Genomic DNA, 25,507 nt, shown 5'->3' on the forward strand with positions numbered 1-25,507 from the left:
GCTCCAATATATTTTCTATTAATAAGATAGAAATCTTATCACTCTTACAAATTAAAGGAACTGATTGCAAAAGATCTGGAGAACTGATGGTTGAAATAGAGGCTTCAGTAGCTAATAAGAATGTTTCCCAGTTAGCAAAATAAAAGCATATAATTAAGCATCATTTGATCAGTCAAGGAAGCGTTGTTGAGGATCTATATAATTTTTTATTCTCTTCTGACTTTGGCAGAACATTTTTTCATTGTCCATACACGTTATAATAATGTCATTGATTTTTATCATTTTCTAAAGACTGAGTCTGATTGTATTTTGAGGAACTATTAATTCTTGGCATACATGTCTCTTAGAAAACCTTTTTTTCTGAATCAATTTGCCCAGTTTAAAATGATATAAATTTCTTCTCTCTCCTCTCTTTAGCCCTAAAGAGTCTTGGGACATTAATCTGGAATTATTCATCCCTTTAGAGAAATCAAAGAAAGCTAGCTAAGCATTTGGTTTCTTTTCATTTTCATTATAGAAATTCCATTTTCACAGATTTTGACAATATTGAGTTCCTAAAAGTAAATACTTAAAACGCCAGAGTTATCGGATAAACAAAGAAGAATCTTTAGAGGTGAAGGGTCCCATGTTACTACAGATGCTAATAAAACACAGAAACACAGAAACAAAAAGGCTAATAAGTGTGCCAGATTCTATATTTCCTATCCTGCCCATCCCTGACACCTCAAGCTCCTCAGACATTTCTTAATAAAATGACCATATTAAAACCCACTTTCTACACTGCTGCCACTAGTATGCGCACAATCAACCAGAAACCATCAGAATCAGAACCAGAAACAAAAAGAGTCAGAGTTAGCACTGGTCAATTGCTCAGTTACTTGATAGGTGGCGCAATACACAGAGGCCTGTCTGAGCTAATTGTAGATGTGGCTTTTGGAGTATAGAGTAAGCCCAAATAAGTTTCACAGGACACTCACATAATTTTAGAGAGAAGTATGCCAATACAAGCACTGCCAGCTTGAACCAAAAGGGACAGAAACAGTGAAATGAAAAAAGACCTTTGGGATCTCAGGTTTCTGTGATCAGGAGGAAGGCTGAGAAGCAGTCTTACTGTGAATGTGGGACATTTTTTATTGAAAAGAAAGAATGCTGCAGAGGGAGAAGACAAGAGCTCTGAGGGTGGGGCAGAGGCTAACCACTCCCAGGGAAAGGAACTGGGTCCTGATCATCACAATCAAGGAATATTTCCTGATCCCTGATGACACACACTTGACTGGATTTCATGATTGATACAGACTGATACATTAGGCCATTCTTGCATTTCTGTAAAGAAATACCTGAGACTATGTACTTTATAAAGCAAAGCGTTTTAATTGGCTCATGGTTCTGCAGGCTGTACAACAATCATGATGCTGGCATCTGCTTGGATTCTGGGGAGCCCTCGGGAAACTTACAGTCATGGCAGAAGGTGAAGGAGAAGCAGGTATGTAACATGGTCAGAGCAGATGCAGAAAAGGGGGATGGGGGAGGTGCCGCACACTATTAAACAACCAAATCTCATGAGAATTAATACACTAACAAGATAATGGCACCAAGGGATGGTGTTAAACCATTCATGAGAAACCAGCCCCATGTGATTCAATCACCTTCCACCAGGCCCCATCTCCAACACTGGGGATTACAATTTAACATGAGATCTGGTAGGGGCACAGATCCAAGCCATATCAACTGGTGACTGCTATTTGCCTCCTGCCTTTCCTCTCTTTGAATGGGAGTATCCATTGTGGTTAACCTGTTTTTGTCTCACCAGTGTATGTTTTCTGAAGGGAAATAGATAACTCATCTTTTCAGATCAAGAAGATCTGCTCTTGTTGATCTGTGGCTAAGTAGCCTCATCTGCATCTGGGCTTGATACAGAGAGATTATGGGCATTGAGCCTGACATTATCACTGGACAAGATTTCTTGGGGCCCTGGAAGTAGGTCTGCATATTTTCCATTTGGGATTATTTGAAGTGATTATGCCTAGGAGGTGGACAGTCACTGTTTGCCAAAATAGTCATAATATTTTAAGCCCTTCCCCTCAAAATTTGGGGTCTGCTTCTCTACCTCTTGAATTTAAGAATAATCATGTGAATTTCTTTTGCCAATGGGTCATTAGCAAAATTGATACAAGCAGAGGTTTGAAAGTTATTTGTTCATGGAGTTTACTCTCTCTTGCTTCTCTTTGGAACCCTGGACCACTATGGAGAGAAGCATATGAAATATGAGATCGTGTGGATCAGAGGCAGCTGTCTCAGTGCGTGTCCTATCTTATTAACTAGACTGCCAACCATGAGATCTATGAATGAGTCCATTGTAGATCACCTAGCCTCAGCAGTGCTGGCATAGAACAGAGAAAGTCCTCAGCAAACCCAGAGAACCACAAAAAATAATAAGCTATTAAGTTTTGGGATTTTTTTATGCAGCAAAATTAACTAATACAAGTAACTATGAAGAAGAGTGAATATGGGGATATGGGTTCCTTGAACAACGAAGATGTGGGCAGAGGTATTACTCTGAGACTTTTGGGCCTTTTTTCTCCTTAGGTGAACATGACACTGTGCTCATTGAAAACTTGGTTCAAGAAACAAGACGCTCAATATTGGTAAATCTTACTTAAATCGAATAAATAACAAATTGTTAACATAAGCTTTGAAAGAATCATGATGTATGTCCTGACAGTAAGACTTATGAAATTAGCAAATATTTACCTATTTTCTCAACTCTTTCTCCTTCCTGTGTAGAGAGTAACACTGAAAGAAACTAATTGGTGATTAGCTAGAGATTAGTGATTGCTAATTAGAGATTTCTAATTGTCTTCCAGTACCCATTCTCCTCTATGGTGTTGGGGGAGTGTAGCTTCCTACCTACCGTGGACCACCTGTCAACTCTGGGCTGTAGCATGAGAGAATGGTGAACTTCTGTCTTGTTTGAGCTATGGGTTGGTTCTCTTTTTTAGCCACATAGCCTGTACTGTAAGTCAGTACCACTTTAGCAACAAGTAAAAGTCAATGTGAGTACATTGTTATTCTTCAGCTTAGAACATTTCTTCCTTTTATTCTTGTGTTTTTGGCTAAATAAACTGGGAAATTATAGTAGATAGGTGTGTGCAGTCTCTTTGCTCAATTCTATAACCCATCTGGAGATGTGTAGAAAACTTGTAAAGGAATCCGTGATGTGTAAACTTAGTTTGTGATTGTAATGTATATCATTTTTGATTCATGATTTCTCTCTAATTGGACTATGCTTGTAAATGTTTAGTTTATATGTGTTAATGGAATAGGGCTGTGGCACAAGTAACCTAAATACAATTTAGCCAATATTAATTAAATAGGTACTCAATTAGTACTCAAAATGTGCCAGAAATGATCCTACATGGGATACAGAGTTATAAAATATGTTTTTGTTATTGTTGTTGTTTGTTTTTTTGAGACAGAGTCTCGCTCTGTCGCCCCAGGCCGGACTGCACGGAGTGCAGTGGCACACCCTCGGCTCACTGCAAACTCTGCCTCCTGGGTTCACGTCATTCTCCTGACTCAGCCCCCCGAGTAGCTGGGACTACAGGTGCCCATCACCATGCCCGGCTAATTTTTTATATTTTTAATAGAGACAGGGTTTCACCATGTTAGCCAGGATGGTCTCAATCTCCTGACCTCATGATTCGCCTGCCTCAGCCTGCCAAAGTGCTGGGATTACAGGCATGAGCCACCGTGCGCAGCCTAAAATATGGTTCTTATCCTTAGGGAGTTAACATTTTGATGAGGGAGAAAGGAGATTATTAATTATAATTTCCCTAAATGGCAATTTCAATAAGAGTAGTATAAATGGTAATTAATTTAATTTTAGAGGAAAAGGTGTGATGCTTCATGAAGCAAATAAAAAATAATGCAAAGTTTACTTCTATATGGCTTTGGAATGCATCAAATTATTTTTCACAAGATCACACTGAAATTATTTCCTCCCCCGGGCACATTCAGGTGGCAGAAGGAGAGGGATAGAAACATGACCTTGAAGGCAGAGGGCTGCTCTATGAAGTGTGAAAAATTGCTGTTAGATACTGTTGTAGTTTACAGAGTTAACTTTTTTGTTTCAGTTATAGCTTTCCTTACCAAAGATTTGCTATTCTAGTACTAGTGATAAGCCTTAATCAACCAGAAATTATATACAAAATAATTAGCCTAAAATAACAATGTTTTCTCTCCTATTTTATGGGAAAGAGAAAAACTATTCTTAATAGAATGACGCCTGGATTGGTGGAATCTTCACATTTCCTAAAATTCTTCAGTACTAGAAAAGCTTGTGCTAATACATTTCCACTATAGTTTCATGTTGGTGGTGCACAGGAATTTTTCATTTTTTGCTTCATCTCTAAACTCCAGTCATTAAATTAAGTCAAATTTCATAAAATTTATAGTAAAGAGAAATTTAAAATTTACATAAAAGCAACTTAAGTTCTGAGCTATTGAACACCAAATTTATGCTATTAAAAAAAATTTGGATGCAACTATTTAGTCTATACATTCTTCTTTTTATTCTCTGAGATAATTCAGGTCAATAATTCCAATCAGGAAATGTTCATTGAGCTACTGCTAATATATAAGGCAATGTACTATGTAGGCCCAAGAGTTAAAGGCAGTTTCAAGCTAGTGAATAAATGTGCATACTATATGATGGACATGTCGAATCAAGTTTAAATCAGGCCTATGGGTCTGCCACAGAGAGAGTGATTCATTCTAAGTTGAGAAGTGTTCAGTAATATATTCACCAGGGAAGTGGCATTTAAATTGGCCTTGAATGCTGTATTAGTTTCGTATGGCTGCCATAACAAAGTACCACAAACTCGATGGCTTAAAGCAACAGAAATTTATTCTCTGATTTTTCTTGAAGCCAGGTGTCTGAAATTAAGATGTCATCAAGGCAATGCTCCCACTAAAGGCTTGAGAAGAGGATCTTTCCTTGCCTCCTTCAACTTCTGATTGCCCGAGGCATCCCTTGGCTGTGACGGTATCACCACAGTCTCCTTCTCCATCTTCCCATGGTTGTCTTCCCACTCTGCATCTGCATCTTCACTCAGTGTTCTCCTCCCTATGTCTCTGCTTTCTCTTTTCATAAGGACACCGGTCATATTGGATTGGGAACCACCCTAATCTATTATGACCTCATCTTATCTTGATTACATCTGCAAAGACCCTTTTACATTTCCAAACAGGGTCTTATCTTCAGGCAACAGGGGTTAAGACTTTATTTTTTTGGAGGACGTAATTCAAGCTATAATATTGTAAAGGATAATGCCCTTAGTTCATGGATACATTTCTCATTCCCTTCCTCTATCTTCTGTCTTTGCTGCCTGATTTCCCTAACAATTTGCACCATCTGGTCTGCTTTTGGTTAACCCCCATTTCAGGAAGCTCTTCATTAGTGTATCAGTTAAGGTTGTTTGGACTGATGACTTTCATAGGCTCAGAGATGACTGGATTGTGAACTCCTGGAGTGTTAGGATCATGCCGTGTTCATCTTGTTGTAATAATTAAAAGTATTTAACCTTTTGCAGTATCATTTTAATAATCTAAAAATGGACACAATAATAATGAAATATACCTCATAAGGCTGTTGTGAGGATCAAAAGGCTTCATATATACAAAGAATGAACACATATTTAAGATCTTGATAAGTGTTAATCCTTTAGTAAGTGTCTGAGTGTCCCTGGTTAGTCAGTATTTGGTAAGAGTCTAAATAAATGAATGAATGCATGCCTTGATGTAAAACAGAGTTATCCAACAGTCAGAGGCTGGGAATTTTAGAGTTAGAACTTTCATGCAGTGGACTAATGGCAGGTGAAGTTTGCATAGGCAACATAGGCTCTAACATGGAATGAACTTGGATAAGAGTGACATGTTCAAATGGATGAAAAGATTACAAGAAAGCAGCTGGCAACAACTCACTATTATAACCTTTTGGCTGCAGTGACTTGCAACCTAGGGTGCTAAGACAAATTGTGAATGAAACTGTCAAATGGCTGTGGACATTCTTTGAGGAATTCTGAGAAGTAGAAAAATAAAAGAAAAATCAGAGTCAGGTAAATGTATTATTTTTTTTTTTAAAGGAAAGTTCCATAAACTTTCTGATTCACTCACATTTACAAGATAAGGCAGAGACAAAGCCCAGTGATTAACTAGAATTTGAATTTGGGCTTTCAAAAAAAAATTATTATACTTTAGGTTCTGGGGTACATGTGCAGAACATGCAGGTTTGTTACGTAGGTATACACATGCCATGGTGGTTTGCTGCACCTATCAATTAGTCATCTACATTAGGTATTTCTCCTAATGCTATCCCTCCCCTAGCCCCCTACCCCCTGAGAGGCCCCAGTGTGTGATGTTCCCCTCTCTGTGTCCATGTGTTGTCATTGTTCAACTCCCACTTATGAGTGAGAACATGCAGTGTTTGGTTTTCTGTTCCTGTGTTAGTTTGCTGAGAATGATGGTTTCCAGCTTCATCCATGTCTCTGCAAAGGACATGACTCATTCTTTTTTATGGCTGCATAGTATTCCGTGGTGTATATGTACCACATTTTCTTTCTCCAGTCTATCATTGATGAGCATTTGGGTTGGTTCCAAGTCTTTGCTATTGTGAATAGTGGCGCAATAAACATATGTGTGCATGTGTCTTTATAGTAGAATGATTTATAATCCTTTGGTTATATACCCAATAATGGTATTGCTGGGTCAAATGGTATTTCTAATTCTAGATCCTTGAGTTATCGCCACACTGTCTTCCACAATGGTTGAATTAATTTACATTCCCACCAACAGTGTAAAAGCGTTCCTATTTCTCCACATCTCCAGCATCTGTTGTTTCCTGACTTTTTAATGATCACCATTCTAACTGATTAGGACATAGGCATGGGCAAAGACTTCATGCCTAAAACACCAAAAGCAATGGCAACAAAAGCCAGAATTGACAAGTGGGATCTAATTAAACTAAAGAGCTTCTTCACAACAAAATAAACTATCATCAGAGTGAACAGGCAACCTACAGAATGGGAGAATATTTTTGCAATCTATCCATCTGACAAAGGGCTAATATCCAGTATCTACAAAGAACTTAAACAAATTTACAAGAATAAAACCAAAAAGCCCCATTAAAAAGTGGGTGAAGGATATGAACAGTCACTTCTTAAAAGAAGACATTTATGCAGCCAGCAAACATATGAAAAAAAGCTCATCATCACTGGACTTTTTATTACTTACTGAGTGTGGGAGTTCTGTCAGCTGCTAAGTATGTCTATGCCAATTATGCATTCTGGCACTGGAGAAATGACCATAGGATGAGTCTGGGGACCCACTGAATCTGTTGTAAGTTGAACCTGAGCTAAAACTCCATTAATTACCTGACCTCATTAAGCCCCTACTTTAACTGGAGGACCACAATGACGTTTTGGGTCCCGTGGAATCAACATCAGCTCAGATCCAGTGTCCAGTAGTCCCTGAAAGTTCTGATCATTTTTCCCTTTCCCCAGTGCACAGTAACCTTGGTAAAAGGCCAGAGGTATCCTTGGAGAAGGATAGGAGAAAGATTAACAGTGTAAATGGTTGGTAACGTAGTGCGGCCCTTCCTCAAGGGAAACTGGCCTCTCCTTCATCCAGGGTTTCTGGGTCTGTAAACTGGTTTAAGTCTGGAAATTAATTGAGGAGCCATGATTCTCTGTTTTTATAATTCAAATTAGTCTTTCGTCCACTCGACCTGGAAGTTTTCCACTTATGCAGTAAGTGGAATGCGGTAGGCTTCCTGTCAATTTCATTTCTAGAAACATGGTGATTAGCCAATGCCAGAGCTCTACATGAGTCAGACTATTCTGTTTGCTGCTTTGCCTCTGCTGTCCATTACGATAGCTATGCCCATCTTGCCTTTCATGGTTGAGTGCTGCCACTGGCCCCTGCCACCTCAGGATCCAACTATTCCCATTGCATTTAAATTTTGTAGTTGAGTGACTGCAGTTCCCACTGTAAGGTCTGGCATACAGAAAAAAGCAATCACAGAGCTCTTCAAGGATGCAGGTGCTTCCCTCACAAATCTATTTTGCAAAGTATTAATGAAGAGTATATCTTCTGGACCCTTCCAGTTGGGATGAGTAGATATAAAGTGACTAATCTATTCCAGCATTTTAATCTCCCTAAGCCTTTTGATCCCTTCCTCTACATTAAACCAAGGGAGATCAGGCATTTCCAGCTCACTCATAGTGGGCCATCTTTTGATCCATGTTTCAGCTAATCAAGCAAATCAACTATTAGAATCTTCTGTAACTCCCTGAGCTGCAACATTAAGTGCAGAATCCCTGTTTAGTAGGACCATATCAATAAATTCAGCCTGATCTAAGTTTACCTCTTTCCACCATTATCCCACACCCTTAATATCCATTCCCATTCCTGTTCTCCAGATTTCTGCTTATGTAAGTTAGAAAAAAGCATTCTTTTGGCATGTAGCACACTGTCTCGTGGGTCACGCTCTGAACAGTACCTCTAGGGGTCTGCCAGGACTTTAGTCTAGTTATAGGTCTAGAGGCAAACAGGGGTGTTGGGGAGTGCGTCTTGAGGAGAATCAACATTGTCTTGCCTGGCAACTGCCTCAGCAGAGGCCATCATTGTTGTGTCAGGCAGTGAAGGGTTAATCTCAGACAAAAGTGGAAAGGCTGGGTTGGGGAGGGGTGGAGAGGTGGTGTGAGTGGGGACACTATTTCCCTGGCAAAAAAGGCTCCTCAGAATTTAGGAGCTCAGTGCTTCTGGCCTTATCAGGGTCCTCCTACATGTCCCCATTCCAAGTTGCAGAGTCCCATTCTTTTTCAATCATTGTCCTCACCTTAGTAGACACCTGGCAAAGCTGTGAATGCATCTTTTATTGCAGGTCAGCCATTCACATGATAAGAGCTTGTGTCTGATTTTCCACAATTTCAGCTCTTCCCCTACAGGAGATGACTCTTACTCAGGGAAATATTAAAAGATTTGAGGCTCAGTATGTGCTTCTGGAGCTGAGAGACAGAATCTCTGAGTTAAATGTTTCCTTTCATCACTTTTTCTAGTGAACTCAGGAGCAACCAACCAACCAACTTCATTATATTCCTTAGTTCCCACATGTGGTCAAAGATATTATATACAGAGTCACTAAACTCCTTGCCTGTCATGAGTGGTGAATCAGAAGTATCAAATGCATTTATTTTGCTTAACTGCCTAAACAGTTCATGCCAAAGACTCTCATGTTCTCCATACTAGTAGAAGTAGAGTTCTTATCATTTTGGGGTCTAGTCATATTAAGCAATTAACTCCAGAAACCCCCAAAGCAACTAAAGAACTTCATCCTTAAAATTTTGTTCCTCTAGAACCACTCCCGATACCAAAATCTGTATTGGTCAGGGTTCTCTAGAGGGACAGGACTAATAACGTGTATATAGGACTAATAAATTCCCATATATATATATAATATATGAATTTATTGAGAAGTATTGACTCACATGATCATAAGGTGAAGTCCCACAGTAGGCCGTCTGCAAGCTGAGGAGCAGGGAAGCCCGTCCAATTCCCAAAACCTCAAAAGTAGGAAACCTGACAGTGCAGCCTTCAGTCTATGGCCAAAGGCCCAAGAGCCCTTGGCAAACCACTGGTGTAAGTCCAAGAGTCCAAAAGCTGAAGAACTTGGAGTCTGATGTTTGAGGGCAGGAAGCATCCACCAAGGAGAAAGATGGAGGCCAGAAGACTCAGCCAGTCTAGTCCTTCCACATTCCTCTGACTGCTTTTATCCTAGCCATGCTGGCAGCTGTTTAGATGGTGCCCACCCAGATTAAGGGTGGGTCTGCCTCTCCCAATCCACTGACTCAAATGTTAATCTCCTTCGGCAACATTCTCACAGACACACCCAGATACAGTACCTTGCATCCTTCAGTCCAATCAAGTTGACAGTCACTATTAACCATCAAACCTAGAGAGACTAGAAGAATAAGCTAGTGTCCACCTTCCAGGTGCTTGTCCCACACACCAAAAAGGATGACACAGAAACAAATGGGAGTAATGACGACAACATGAGTTGTGGGATACCTCATTTACTTGGCTAAGGAGCCAAATTTAGACCCCCATTTATTTTCCACAGCTCTCTTCTGGGTTTAGGGTGGAGCAGAAAGGCCTAGAATTCCTCAGAATGCAGGAGGCTTTGAGAAGATCATGACATCCTTTCAGAAAGGTCAGTGGAAGATGGCCTCATGACAGCTCCTGAGAACTTCCCATTCTCTCTGTCCCAGGAACGTGTTCTGCCAAGACTCAGATAAGCTGTGCTTCAAGCTTTGTTTATACTGATATGTGCAAGGTAGCCAGGGCACCAGGCCAGAGCTGTTCCCCTAGGCAAATCAGAAAACTTGGATGCATCTACAGAAAAATCTTAAACAGATTATTAATGAGAAATGAGATGATTTGTGAACATATAGAAGAGAGAATGAGCTGAAGATGTAGATGCTAACAAGGTAAAATGTAATGTAAAGAAATGAATAATTATGACTTTTGCTACAGGAAACTGACCTTCCAAAATGTAGGTGGGAATGAGAACTGACTCAGCAGAAATCTCCAAAGAGAAAGACTCAAGAGTCAAGAAGACCAGGGGATTTATTTGAAAGCTTTTTCTGAATTTACTGTTAAGTGAATGCTAAAAGACTGAATTAGCTATTAGATTCAATATTAGGATGTATATTTCCAACTCAGAGAAGTTATAGGCTTTGCCTAATCCATGCACATAGGCATACCACATCACTTTAAGGGCACATAGCTTAGGCTGGGGGGACTGAAACCATGTAAAAGAAGGTAAAGTAAGAGTTTTCTAGTCTAGAGAAGAATGTTAATGGATTATTATCATTATTAGTATTAAGTAAGACTGTACTATGTGCTAGATACTGTATTACATGCTTTACATGAATTATATAATACTAAACCTTTACAATAACCATACTAATTACTATTATTATCATCACTATGTTATATGTTACCATTACCATATTGAGCATTGCCATTATTACCATTATTATTATTATTTTCCAGATGAGACAATAAAAACTCAATGAGGTTAAATAGTAGCACAAAGTTAGACATGTTGTTTACTAGTGCCTGAGCTAGGATTTGAACCAGATGCACGAACCCTAAATCCATACTCCTAACCAGTACTATAATATCTCACTGCAATTTTCACTTAAAAGGGGTGTTCTGGACTAACTTGTGACTCCAAAATTTATGTTGAAATCCTAATCCCCAAAATGACTGTATTGGGAAGGTCTTTAAAAAGATAAATTTAGGTGAAATGAGATAAAAAGGGTGGGATCCTAATCCAATAGGACTGTTGTCCTTCTAAGAAGAGGGAGAACTCCAGGAATGTGCACACTCAGAGAAAAGACCATGTGAGGACATAGTGAGAAGCTGGCCCTCTATGACCGAAGGAGAGAGGTCTCCAGAGAAATCCAAACTGTCAACACCTTGATCTTGGACCCAGCCTCCAGAACTGTAAGAAAATATACACTTGGCCCTTGAACAACACAGGTTTGAATAGTGTGGATCCATTTTTATCTGAATTTTCTTTTGCCTCTGCCATCCCTGAGACAGCAAGACTATTCCCTCCTCCTCCTCCTCCTCCTCCTCCTCCTCCTCAGCCTCCTCAACATGAAGACGGTGAGAATGAAGACCTTTAGGATGATCCACTTCCAATCTTCCAATTAGTGAATAATAAACATATTTCTCTTCCTTATGATTTTTCTTAATAACATTTTCTTTTCTCTAGCTTACTTTATTGTAAGAACACAGCACATAATATATGTAACATACCAAATATGTGTAAATCAACTGTTTATGTTATCAGTAAGGCTTCTGGTCAACGATAGGCTATTAGTAATTAAGTGTTGGGAAAGCCAAAAGTTACATGCAGATTTTTGACCGCACGGGGGCTTGGTGCCCCCAACCACCAAATTATTCAGGGGTCAACTGTATTTCTGTTGTTTAAGCCACACAGTCTTTGATATTTTATAATGGCAGCTGTGGAGGAAAGTTAAATATTATATTTGAACTCAATTGAACGTGGGCACAAACAATGGTCACCAAGTCTCGGAACAGGTTGTGTGAGCTCTTTGAGGCGTTTATCCAGCACTGTTTTGGAGAAATCTCTATTTCAATCTATTCTTATACGTTAGTTATTGAAAAACAATAGACACTCGCAAAAACGAGTTGACCTTTTTGTGTTCCTTGAGCCCAGTCATGAAGGGCCCTCATGACTGGGCCTCATGCCAAACAACTCATTACAAAAAGGGCTAGGGTCCCAGACTGCACGGAAGCTTCATGACACCTCTCCTTGTCTGTGCACGGACATGTGGCCAACTGAGGAGCCCAGGTTCCTTGTCTGTGCACGGACAAGTGGCCAACTCAGGAGCCCAGGAGATATATATATATCTGTTTTCCCTTCTCCCCTTCCCATTGCCATTTGCTTATTATATTAATTTGCTTATTCTATCATTTGCTTATTATATCTGCATTGCCATTTATTTGGGATAAAGCTTGTTTACCCTTAAAGGTATTGCATGTCTGTCTTTTCTTCTCCCCTCACACGTTTCTCACATAGAACAGTTTTGGCGTCACGAACAGGATTCGAAAGCAAAAGAAGCCATTTTTTGGCTGCAGGGTCTGGGCTGGGAGCTCAAGGTCTTCCCCTATCCCGGGATGGGAACTCCCCCAGTTTTCCTTCTTAGTGATTGAATGGTCCAGGGGAACTGGCCTTTGTGGTAATTGGGAATCTAAATTAGTTCAGTTTCAACCTTTGACTGCGTGAAGTGCTGCAGGAAATCCCAGTTGGTAAAGGGGACTCTGAGGGAATTCCCCAGCATGGATGGTGCTTACTTACTGCTTATAAGTTAATGTGTCAAGATAGAGACTGGTTGCTTCAAGAGAAATGTAAGCTGGAAAAGGAAAATGCTAATCTGACTTTCAGACTGGCCCTGGCCCAATGCCAGACCTTTGTCTTGACTGATTAGGCTCAAAACTCTCAGCTTATTGCTGAAAAAAGCAGCTGTCTGAATGGCATGGTTAGGGTAAAACTGAAGAACTAGTCAGCCGGGGTTTGGAGCAGGTAAAAATCCATCTCCTATCTCAAGGCCAGGAAATTAACCCTTGTAAAATTCAAGGACCTGCACAAACCGTAAAATTCCTTGACATCCTATGGAATAAGGAAAACAGTCCATTTTAACAAAGGCTAAGGCTAAAATACTAGAATTTGCAACCTCTACCTCTAAGAGGGCAGCCCAGAAATTTATTGCCTTGTTTGGATTCTGGAGACATCATAGTCCCACTTGGGTAACATTTTAGAACCTCTGCATGCAGTCACTAGAAAACGCTATGACTTTCACTGGGGAGAGAAAGAGAGCATGGCTTTTGAATAAGCTAAACAAGCAGTGCAACTGGTCCTAAATCTACGGGCCATATGGGATGGGCCAGTAGAACTGCAACAACATGCTAATTAATTGGAGCCTTAGATGGAAACAAGATGGGAAGAGGGTACTTTTGTGGTTTGGATCTGGAAACTGCCAGAGACCGGCAAAGCTTATACTCCTTTCAAGAATTGACTGTTAGCTTGCTATTGGGCTTCACTGGAAATGGAGCACCTCTGCTTCAACCGTGATGTCTTTTTGATTATGATTTGGGTCATGAGTTGCCCTAAAACTCACTGGTTCTGACGAAGGAAGTGGCGGGAGCAACCAGCTGGCTGAATTGGTAGCCGTCCTCCAAGCTATTCAGGAGGAGGCCAGAGGGATTTGTCACCTGTATACCAACTCTTGGTCAGTAGCAAATGGTCTGACTACCTGGATGCCCCAATGGCAACAAAACAAATGGTTAATTGGGAATAAAGAGATTTGGGGAAAACAATACTGGCACACTGAATACTGGTGCCCAATATTGAATACTGGCACACGCTACCATTACCACTGTTTTCCATGTTGATGCTCACGTGTCTCTGCTTTCTCTTAACAGACTATTTAATCAGCAGGCAGATCAACAGGCCAAAATTTCCACCGTAACTGCAAATTCGAATGTGGATACATGGATTACAACATGTTCAAGCCTTGCAATGAGAGGCATTATAATACATGGTGGTATAGTGGACAGTGATTACCGGGGAGAGTTAAAGGTCATTTTATACAATACCACTCTGGATTCTTTTGCTATAAAACTGCAGCTACGGGTTGCTTAATTGTTAGTGGTACCTTGTCAACCACTGAGGAAATACCTGCCCCAGTAGAAACAACATATAGAACTGGAGAATTCAGGTCCACCGGAGAGGACAACTTATAATCCTGGAGCCAAAATATGAGTACAGTGTCCATGAGATCCTGCCCCTAAGGCTGGTGACCTTGTAGCTATGGGATCAGAAAATGAAGGCCTAGTACAATTTCCTAAAGATGAAAAACAGTATTATGTTCCCCTCCATTTTTGTTATTACAGAGAATAACCTGTCTGCTAGTAATCAGTACCTGGGTCATCATGTCTGAGGCCGAGAATGAGTTCATCAACTGGGTAGCCACCGCTACGACAGAAGCCAACTGCAGTCAGTGCTGGCCATGTATCAAGTTGCCAGAGGCCGCCAGAAATGGTTTACCTTGGAGAATCGTCCTTGCTAATATTTCCGAATGGATATGTCAATACCAATGGGGGTGGGATAATAACACTTGTAATCCAACCTGGACTTCTTTTAACCAAACAATCTACTTTATCCCAAGCCCAAATGAAGCACAGCACCTTTGTTACTTAAATTACACATTACAGCAATACAATTATAGGAGAACTCTTCCCGTTCTCTGGGGAGCCCTCTGGGTATGTGGATTCTAAGGGTGGTGATAGCTGCCCCCTCATTGGAGGGGAAGATGCACTTGGGGGTGGCCATTAATTTCATTCACCATCCAGGATGATCTTTCGCTCCCCAGTAATCTAAATGCTTGCAAACATCACTGGTTACGAATGCACCGGACCCTCTGGTGGTGGTACCCTATCACGGTATTCTCCCCTGCTGCCGGTACAATCCTGCTACGGAAGTAAATTAAAATATTAAGCTTACCTGTAAAATAAAGCTCTTAATGATAGTAGCGCTAAACTTATGTTGTTATCAGATAAATTTGCTCAGCTGCGTACTGTTGAATTGAAAAGTTGAATGGTATTAGATATGCTTACCACAGCCCAATGAGGGGCTTGAGCTTTACTGCATACTGAATGTTATGTGGATATGCCCAACAATTCTCACAATATGACTCTCCTTGCAAAGCCATGGTGGGTGTGGTTTTTATTCGTTGTGCTTTAGATTCTCTTGTGTTTACCCTGTATCTATAATCTATATCAACTGTGCCTTTCCCGTGTACAGTGTAAGGATATTTTCCTACAGTTGAGTATCAAATTGAGGCCGAATGTGGAGGAAAAGTTAAATATTATATTTGAATTCAATTGAACGTGGGCACAAACAATGGTCACCAAGTGCCGGAACAGGCTGTGTGAGCTCGTTGAGGCGTTCATCCAGCGCTGTTTCAGGGAAATCTCTATTTTAATCTATTCCTATACGTTAGTTATTGAAAAACAATAGTCAATCACAAAAACAAGTTGACTTTTTTGTGTTCCTTGAGCCCTGTCGTGAAGGACCCTCATGACTGGGCCTCATGTCAAACAACTCAGGGTCCCAGACTGCGCCGAAGCTTCATGAGAACTCTCCTTTTCTGTGCATGGATGAGTGGCCGACTCTGGAGCCCAGGCTGCTGCTTCCCAGTCTGGTGGTGAATCCTCTATAGTCTGGTGAGTGTGAAAATATATACATATATGTCTTTTCCCTTCTCCCCTTCCCATTGCAATTGGCTTATTATATTAATTTGTTTATTATATCATTTGTTTATTATATCTGCATTGCCATTTACTTGGGATAAAGCTTATTTACCCTTAAAAGTATTGTGTGTGTGTCTTGTCTTCTCCCCTCGTGTGTTTCCCACACTGAACAGCAAGCCTGAGCAAACTACTACAAGGAATTCAATTTGTTTTATATTTAACATGTATTGAGTAGAGAGCACAAAGATTGAAGAGTCCCAGTCCTTGAGGAGCTAAAGGCTTACTGGGAACCCAAGAATATCTCTAAAATGGAATCCACAGAGAGAGAGAGATTTGGACTTTAAAAGCGGGTAATTTTCTCTTAGAGGAGTCCCCAAAATATATTTATTGGGTTGCCTTGGCTTAAAGATTTTTCTGATGAAATATAATTCAAGGTTATCTAGACTAGATAATCCTTTATGGGTGATGTTGATGAAAACATTCTGACACTCAGCAGTTGTTTAGACTAGATAATCTTTAAAAGTTCATGTAATTTTCACCTTTTATCTCTGCTCTTTGTACCTTAAGCTTTAAATGTATATTTTTAAATGCAATCATACATTGCTTAATAACAGGGATATGTTCTGAGAAACTCATCATGAGGCGATTTTGTCATGGTACAAACATCAGAATGTACTCACACAAACCTAGATGTTACAGCCTACTACACACCTAAACTGTGGTATAGCCTATTGGTTCCCGGCTACAAATCTGTACAGCATATTGCTGTACCGAATACTGTAGCAACTGGAACACAATGGGAAGTGTGTGTGTATCTAAGCAGATCTAAACATAGAAAAGGTACAGTAAAAATGTGGTATGTAAGATTAAAAATGGCGCACTTGTATAGAGTACCTACTGTGAATAGAGCTTGCGGTACAATTACAGTACCTACTGTAATTGTGAACTTGCTCTGGGTGAGTGGGTGGTGAGTGGTGAATGAATGTGAGCGCCTAGGACATTACCATATACTACTGTAGACTTTATAAACACTACACACTTAGGCTACACTAAATTTAATTGAACATGTTTTCTTTCTTCAACAATAAACCTTAGCTTATGGTAACATTTTTATTTTATGAACTTTTAAATTTTCGAAAGCTTTTTGACACTGATCGTAACACAACTTAAAACACAAACACATTGTACAGCTATACAAAAATATTTTCTCTTTATGCCCTCATTCTATAAGGTTTTTTTCTATTTCTAACTTTTGAAGTCTTTCTGTAACTTCCAAACATTTTTTGTTAAAAGCTTAGACAAACACAGAATTAGCCTAGGCCATGTCAGGATCATCAATATCATTGTCTTTCACCTCCAAATTTTCTCCCACTGGAAGGTCTTCGGGGGCAGTAACACTCATAGAGCTGTCATCTCCTAGGATAACAATGTCCTCTTCTGGAATACCTCCTGAAAGACCTGCCTGAAGCTATTTGATGGTTAACTTAAGTTAAGCAGCAGAAGTACACTCTAAAATAATGGCAAATCATTATATTTGAATAATGGTAAATATATAAACCAAGATAGTTGTCATAATTATCAAGTATTATGTACTGTATGTAATTGTATGTGCTACACTTTTATACAACTAGCAGCCAGTAGGTTTGTTTACACCAGCATCACCACAAACATGTGAATAACGCATTATGCTACAGCACTACTGTATTAGTTCATTCTTGCACTGCTATAAAGAAATACCTGAGACTGAGTAATTTATAAAGAGAAAAGGTTTAATTGGCTCACAGTTCCACAGGCTGTACAGGAAGCATGGCTAGAGAGGCCTCAGGAAACTTACAATCATGGCAGAAGGTGAAGGAGAAGCAAGCAGGAGCTGGAATCATGGTCAGGGGAAGAAGAGAGCAAAGGGTGAGGCAATGCACACTTTTAAACAAGCAGATCGTGTGAGAGCTCATTCAGTATCCTGAGAGTAGCAAGGGGGAAATCCACCCTATGATCCAGTCACCTCCCCCCAGACCCCTTTTCCAACATTGAGGATGACAATCTGACATGAGATTTGGGTGAGGACACAAATTCAAACCATATCAAGTACCATGGTTCTGACAGCACTAGGCAATAGGAAATTTTCAGCTCCATTATAATCTTATGGGACCACCTTCACATATGTGATACAGTCTTTCTGCTTCTCAGCTCAGCTAGGTTTGAGTTCTTGTCTCATGACCGGAAGAATTAGGCTCATGGACAGGGGACTGTGAGTGAAGTAAAGTTTATTAAGCAAAAGAAAAACTCTCATTGGAGAGGGGATACATTTGGGGAAGGGGGGTTCCCCTACCCGAAGGCAGGAAAATCCCCCTGTGTGGCTGGGCCGGGGGCCTTTAATGGACTCAGAATGGGGAGTGCCTACTGATTGGTTTGTGAGTATGTAAAAAAGGTTAAAGCAAAGACACCACTCCAAGGTGGGCATGACAGTGTAGAAAACCAATTAGGAAAGAGTAGATATATGTAGAATAGGTGAAGGGAGGGGATCAATCAGAGGAAAGCATGCCAAACAGGAAGACAAGTTCTCAATCTGGTCTGAGGATTTAGCTTGCAACTTGGCTTTCAGGCTATAATCTGTCTTTGGCTTGGAGGTGGGGTTTCACCAGAAACCCTCCCCAATCTGCCTAGGTATTTGGCTGCCTCCTGTCACTATAATTTGCAGTCAGCTGTTGATTGAAACATTATGCAGGTCATAACTGTAGTTTTATTACAATTACAAAGAAGTTGCAAGGATAGTATAGAGACTTCCTATATATATACCTCCAGATTTCCCTTCTCTTTAAAAAAATTATGTATTTATTCTAGAAACAGGGCCTCACTCTGTCATCCAGGCTGGAGTACAGTGGCATAATCCCATCTAATTGTAGCCTTGAACTCCTGAGATCAAGCAGTCCTTCTGCCTTAGCCTCCTGAGTGGCTGGGACTACAGGCATGCACCACCATGCCTGAGCATTTTTTTCATTTTTAAATAAAGATTAGGTCTTGCTACATTGCCCAGGCTGGTCTCAAACTCCTGGCCTCAAGGCATTCTTCATGTTTTGGCTTCTTAGAGTGCTGGGATTACAGGCATGAGCCACCATGCATGTCCCTTTTCCCTTTTATTAATATCTTGCATTTGTCACAACTAATGAACCAATATTCACTTGAGCTTTGGGACCTATTTATGGTAGAAAAAAAATGCAACTTTATTTTGTTTTCAGTTTAATCACACTGATGTGTTTCCTTGCTTTGAAAGTAATCATCAAAAATAGAAATGCTGGATGGTTCTTTTAACAAGAAATTTGGTTGGGACTTTTAACTGATTAAAAATATTGCAAGGAAAAAGCAAAAACTTACCCCCTTGCCAAATGAGTGAAACAAAAGCTTTAAAGTCTTGAGAAATGTGAAATATTCCAAAATGGAGACTGTATAGGCAACAAAAGCTTTAAAATCTTAAGAAATGTTAGATATCTCAAAATGGAGACTGTGTAGGCTCTGATATATGAATTCTGATATATGTCTGAGACAGAAAAGTAAAATACAGCTGCTTCTGGAGCTCTATTATAAGAATGTAACTAGAATGAACTTATGTTAAAGCAGAAGGCAGAGAGTAGATCTACTCTTTTGTTGTTGTTAAAATACATAGCCTTAAAGGCAAAGCCAACATTTTATTTTGTTTTTTTTTTTTTGCATTTAGGATAACAGATTTCTCCCATACTTTTTAATGTAGCTGAAATGTGGAGATTCTTCTGATTGACTTCAGAAGCTTCCTACACCATACTTTTGGGTTGCAGATGTTTGACCTTGAATGATTTTGGGGTTCCTGTGTGGACTCTAGTTCCCAGTGCTGCAGATTACTTAAGAGTTCATGTCTGTGCACTGGTTACCTGAGGTATCTTAGAGACCAGAGGTGCTTATTGCAGAAGCATAAGAGTAACTGACTCTTTCAATTAGCACTGTACTGGTTATGAATTAAAAATTTGCAGACTAAAAATCGTACAATGAAGGATGTAAAGAAAAAAGATATCATCATGCTATTTATCCCTTTTTCCTAGAAAATTAAATTATCCCTGAAAGAAGTAATTGGGAAAAAAAAAAAAGATCAGTTGTCTCTGGACAGGTCTTGGTGTGTTGACTATTTACTTTTTTATGACGGTTTATTCCCACCTAAAAAAAATCTAATTTGTGAAATTCCAAACTTTCCAAGAACACTATGAATGTCTTTCTTTTCCACCTGAAACTGCAACCCCAACAAGTAGATTTTGATGCGACTCTGTCTGTATCACGAAAGAACAAACAGAGTAACATTAGCTAAGCTTGTGCAACCCACACAGAAGGGGGAATGAAGGGGGAATGGTCTATTTAAATAGCAATGTCTCGTGGGCATTAGACTATGTGACACATGCTAAAAACAGTCAAATCTGCCCATTGTTGGAAACTGTTTCAGACATCGCTCCATTTGGCAGCCCTTCTCTTCCTGTGAAAAGGGAAGGCTGTCTCTATCATCCTCACTGGGTCGTAACAGAGATGATACCCATCCCTATCTCTCACAGCTGGACATGGTCAACATATTCACCAAGTTGGAGGACAAACAAGTTTTTAATTCCACACTGATCTGTATAGTACCTAATAAAAATGTGAGTAACCAAAGATATAGATGTATAATTGGTGAAGATCTTTATGAACAATTACAAATAGTCTAAAAATATTAAAATTAGCACAGTGTACCACGTGCCAGAATTGACGTTCACATTTGTGAGGCAAGATAAGAATCAGTAGATCCCATTAAGCCAAGTCAAATAAATGAGGAGTCGTGCAATAAGAGGACAAAACATTACCCCAACCTCATCTAGGCCAAAGCTTCTTTAGTCCTTCTGAAGAGGAATGAGAAATTAACAGCTCCTGAAAATGTGCTGCATACATGTTTGTTCACATTAACTATTGAGTCAATAATAAATATTTTGTTCTATATTCAAGGTTGAGTCCTTTGCAACTAGTTTTTGTGTTTTTGAAACCTCAAGTCATTGACTCCTTCAGCAGTGGTTTAAGAAACTATCTTCATTTTTTAATCACACATTGACCATGCAGCCAATTGTTGGCCTGTAGAGTGAACAAAACCAGGTAAATGGCCTTCTGTTCAGGTGCTACCAGAGCAAAGCATGCGTGTCAGAAACAGCCACACATTTCCCTGATTTCATTTGCCTCTGATCCATATTTTCTGAAGTGTGAGGTGCTGACCATCTGCATCAGAATTCCCACAGGGATTATTTAAAATACAGATTGGGACTGGATAAAGAAAATGTGGTACATATATAGCATGGAATACTACACAGCCATGAAAAAGAAGGAAATCAGTATTTTGCAGCAACATGGATGCTGCTGGAGGACGTTATCCTAAGCAAACGAATGCAGGAACAGAAAACCAAATAATACATGTTCTCATTTATAAATGGGAACTAAACATTGAGCACACATGGACATAAAGATGGGAACAATAGACACTGGGGATTACTAGATAAGGGAGTGTTGGGGTGGGTCAAGGACTGAAAAGCTACCTATTGGGTACTATACTCACTACCTGAATGACATGATCATTCATATCTCAAACTTCAGCATTACATAGTTTACCCAGGAAACAAACCTGCACATACATCCACTGAACCTAAAATGAAATTTAAAAGAAAAAGTCATCAAAATGTTATTCCTATCAATAAAATACCAAAATATATACACACACACACACACACATATATATTTCAGACTTTGGGATCCTTTCCAGACCTAATGAATCAGAAGCCCTGGAGGTGTTTCAGAATCTACATTTTAAAGATGTAGCTAGCTCCTTTGAATGAACAAACTAGAGATTGATAACTATTGCTTTAGATACTGCCAAGATAAGGGAGGAATTAATTCTGTATAGAAAGTCTATGGGAAACCATATTACTAGTTTGTTATTTTTCCTCTGTAACATTTCTGTTTGTGTCCATAGATGATTTTCTCTGGCAGATTTCATTTGGATGTTGAGAATATTTATAGCAAGTTTATGGAGATAGCTATCATTATATACCTGAGAATTCATATGAAAGAAATATGCTGTATATCTGTAGATGATTTTCAAATTACTCAAGCAATGTATAAAGCACTTATTTAAAAACTTAATAGAAATCATACAACTGAGACAAATCTATTTTGGCAATTCCACATTTCTTCAGATATCTAACAATGACCTACATATTTTCATAGCAAGTTATATGCAGTTTTGTAAATCATCAGTGTAAATCAGGGCAATTAACTAGTTACTGAGTATCACTCCACTGAGAGTCTAACAGAAAATATTCTCAATATGATTTCATTCTCACTGACATTGGTAATTCTGCTTTGGTAGCTGGGCCAGTACAGGAGCCAAGGAATCTTGATTTTTAATTCCCTGACTTACATGAAATAATCTTTCTCTACAAGGTAATCTTATCAAAATAATATTTGTATTTGAAATAATACCCAGAAGTGTTGTTGTTATTGTTTTAATTAGGAGAGATAGTAATTCAGCAAAACTAAGAACATTATATCTTTCAAATGTGGAGTAGCGATCAAGAGTATAGAATTGGAACTGGACAGCTTAGACTCAAAATTCTAGTTTCATCAGTGTCACCTTGACCAAAATACTTAACTTCTCTGTGCTTTGGTTTTCTTACCTGTAAAATGATAAAAATAATTGCACCTTTCTCATTGGGCTGATGTGATGATTACATAAGTTACATGTTTGAAAACAAAAATTATGTGTTTAAAGGTCACATAGTAAGTACTGAAGTGAAACCCTTTTGTTATTATTAATCTGTTTAATAACCTGGCACGGGTATGTCTCAGGCCATTAATGTTTGTTTTCTATGTATTTCCCTATCCCTTTTTTTCCTCTCACTAGTATCTTAAGGGTTTTTTTCTTACTTCAGCCACACCAATGCTGAAAAAAATGTTCAAAGAAATTATTGACTTAAATGTTAAACAGATTTTTGGGTCATGTTTTGTTTTGTTTTGCTTTGTCTGGTTTTTCTTTACTCATAGACCACAAGATCGAGGGCTTGGAGCTGGAGAAAGGGAAAATAAAAAGCAGACTGTGACTCTATAGGGAAAGAACTGAAAGATGACACTAGGAATTCTCAAAGTGAGAGGAAAAGGAAAGGCCCTTTTTCGGAAATGACCTCTGATAAACACACCCGCCAAAGTTACACCTGCCACTGTGTCTTCCATGGACAGACAAGCTCTACTTTAGCAGTCCTGGATACCTAGAAACTCCCTTTAACAGAGAGTGGGGAATCTCGTCATCTTGCATGGGAATGGGAGCTTGAAGGGAGAACCTCAGCCTTCCAGAAGGTTATATAAAACCAGTTGATAATTTCCCTAAGAATAGAGCAGTGGACAAACAATTGCTGTTGTAATCTAAATACATGAGTCTACCTACATAATGGAGAAATGCTAACTTACAAAAAGGTCAGGCTGGTGTTTGAATGGTTTTAATTTCCTTTTATAAAATTACAGGAATTATACAGTTACATTGATTAACTGTAATCAGCTTTGAGTCTAGCTAAAAAAAAAAAAAAAAAAGAAATCCGTCCCTTCTCAAATAATTCTTCCCTCCTGCATTTTATTTATATATATATATATAAATATATATATATTTATATATATATATATATATATATATATAAAGATATATATATATCTTTCTCTCTCTCTCTCTCTCTCTCTCTTTTTCTGAGACAGGGTCTCACTTCATTACCCAGGCCGGAGTGCAGTGACATGATCTTGGATTACTGCAACCTCCACTTCCTGGGCTCAATTGATCCTCCTGCCTCAGCCTCCCAAGTGGCTGGGAGTACAGGTGCAAGCTGCCGGGCTCGGCTAATTTTGTATTTTTTGTAAAGATGGGGTTTCACCATGCTTCCCAGGCTGGTATTGAACTCTTGAGCTCAAGCAATCCACCTGCCTCGGCCTTCCAAAGTGCTAGGATTACAAGTGTGAGCCACTGCACCTGACCTAAATATCTCTCTTAAATGAATCATTTCCCTCTATCCCTTAAAAATAAACTTTTTAAAAAATTTTGAAAATTACTTCCTCTTGACAAAAGCTCCTCAATCTCATACACCAGCTTCCACGTCTCTCATAACTTATTTGTACTCTGAGCAACTAGTATACCACTCCTAGTTTTATATTTTCACTATTTATTCTCTCCTCTATTATCTATCTATATCTATCTATCATAATATACTTATATAGTAATTAAGTATAGTATATTTGGAAAATTGCATTTCCCAGAATAACCAATAACTTACTGTACAGGTCTCTTTCAATCATTATCTTCTTTTTGACTTGTCTGAAGTATGTGACATCAATTCTGATATGGCTTGGCTCTGTGGCTTCTGCCCAAATCTCATTTTGAATTGTAATCTCCATAATCTCCATGTATCGAGGGAGGGACCTGGTGGGAGGTGATTGGAACATGGGGGAAGTTCCCCCCTGCTTTTCTTGTGATAGTGAGTGAGTTCTCATGATATCTGATGGTTTTAAAAGTATTTGACAGTTCCTCCTACACACACACACACACACACACACTCTCTCTCTCTCTCTCTCTCTCTCTCTCTCTCTCTCTCTCTCTCTCTCTCTAGCCTGCCGTCATGTAAGACATGTCTGCTTCCCCTTCCACCATGATTGTAAGTTGCCAGAGGCCTCCCCAGCCATGTGGAACTGTGAGTCAATTAAACCTCTTTGCTTTATAAATTACCCAGTCGCAGGAATTTCTTTACAGGAGTGTGAAAATTGACTAATACAAATCCCCTTGTCTATTTCCTTGAAATTAACCTCCTTTCATTTCTATAATATTATAATTATGCTAATGTTTCTTCTTCCTTTATAAGTTATTTCTGATATCTTAGAGGTCATCTTAGGCCTCAAGAAACTTCCAGTCTAATGCAAAGACTGACATTTTGGGCCAGCCACTCTGTGCACAAACCTCTTCTTCCCAGTGAGTTTTCCTCTTGCTGTACTCAATTATGTGTAAAGCACATAATGTACTATATGGACATGGTTGGGGAGAGGTAATTTGAATGAAAGAGATAGGGAGGTTTTGTACAAGAGGTGATCCTTGGGATGGACATCCAAGGATGTAAAACTTCAGTAGGTAAGACTTGGAGAAAAGACATTCCACATTGAAGGGACTGCTTGAGCGGTGACACTAAATTTAAAAAAATACTGCATATTCTGGATAGTTCTGGTAAAATATGCAGGAGGATGAAATAAAAGATGTGACTATAGTACATTGTGAGGTTTGGGGTGCATGTAGATCATGGATGAATGCTTTGATTCCTGTACTTTTTTATGTAGGTGAGAAAGGGCCATCAACAATTTAGGGACAGAAGAGTCTCACTATTAAAGCTATATTTTGGAAACGGAACACAAGTATAACTGTGGAAAATATATTAGTGGCGAGGATATTTTAGTGATGGGGTATCTGTTTTTTTAATGTATATCATTCAGCGTCAATTATACATTATTCTCTTTTATTACTTATTTATCTTTTCTATTGCTAAATATT

The 25,507-nt window shown here is 39.2% G+C and overlaps 1 long non-coding RNA gene across 1 annotated transcript; it reads left to right on the plus strand.

The window, feature by feature from the left end:
- Positions 1–12,596: 12,596 nt before the first annotated feature.
- Positions 12,597–23,517, plus strand: LOC105487851 (uncharacterized). Its single transcript, XR_011621431.1, has 3 exons — positions 12,597–15,879; positions 20,899–21,042; positions 22,981–23,517. It is a non-coding gene; the product is annotated as an uncharacterized lncRNA (long non-coding RNA).
- The last annotated feature ends 1,990 nt before the right edge of the window (positions 23,518–25,507 follow it).

This window comes from Macaca nemestrina, chromosome 3 (genome assembly GCF_043159975.1).
Source record: "Macaca nemestrina isolate mMacNem1 chromosome 3, mMacNem.hap1, whole genome shotgun sequence".
In the NCBI taxonomy this organism is placed as follows: Eukaryota; Metazoa; Chordata; class Mammalia; order Primates; family Cercopithecidae; genus Macaca; species Macaca nemestrina.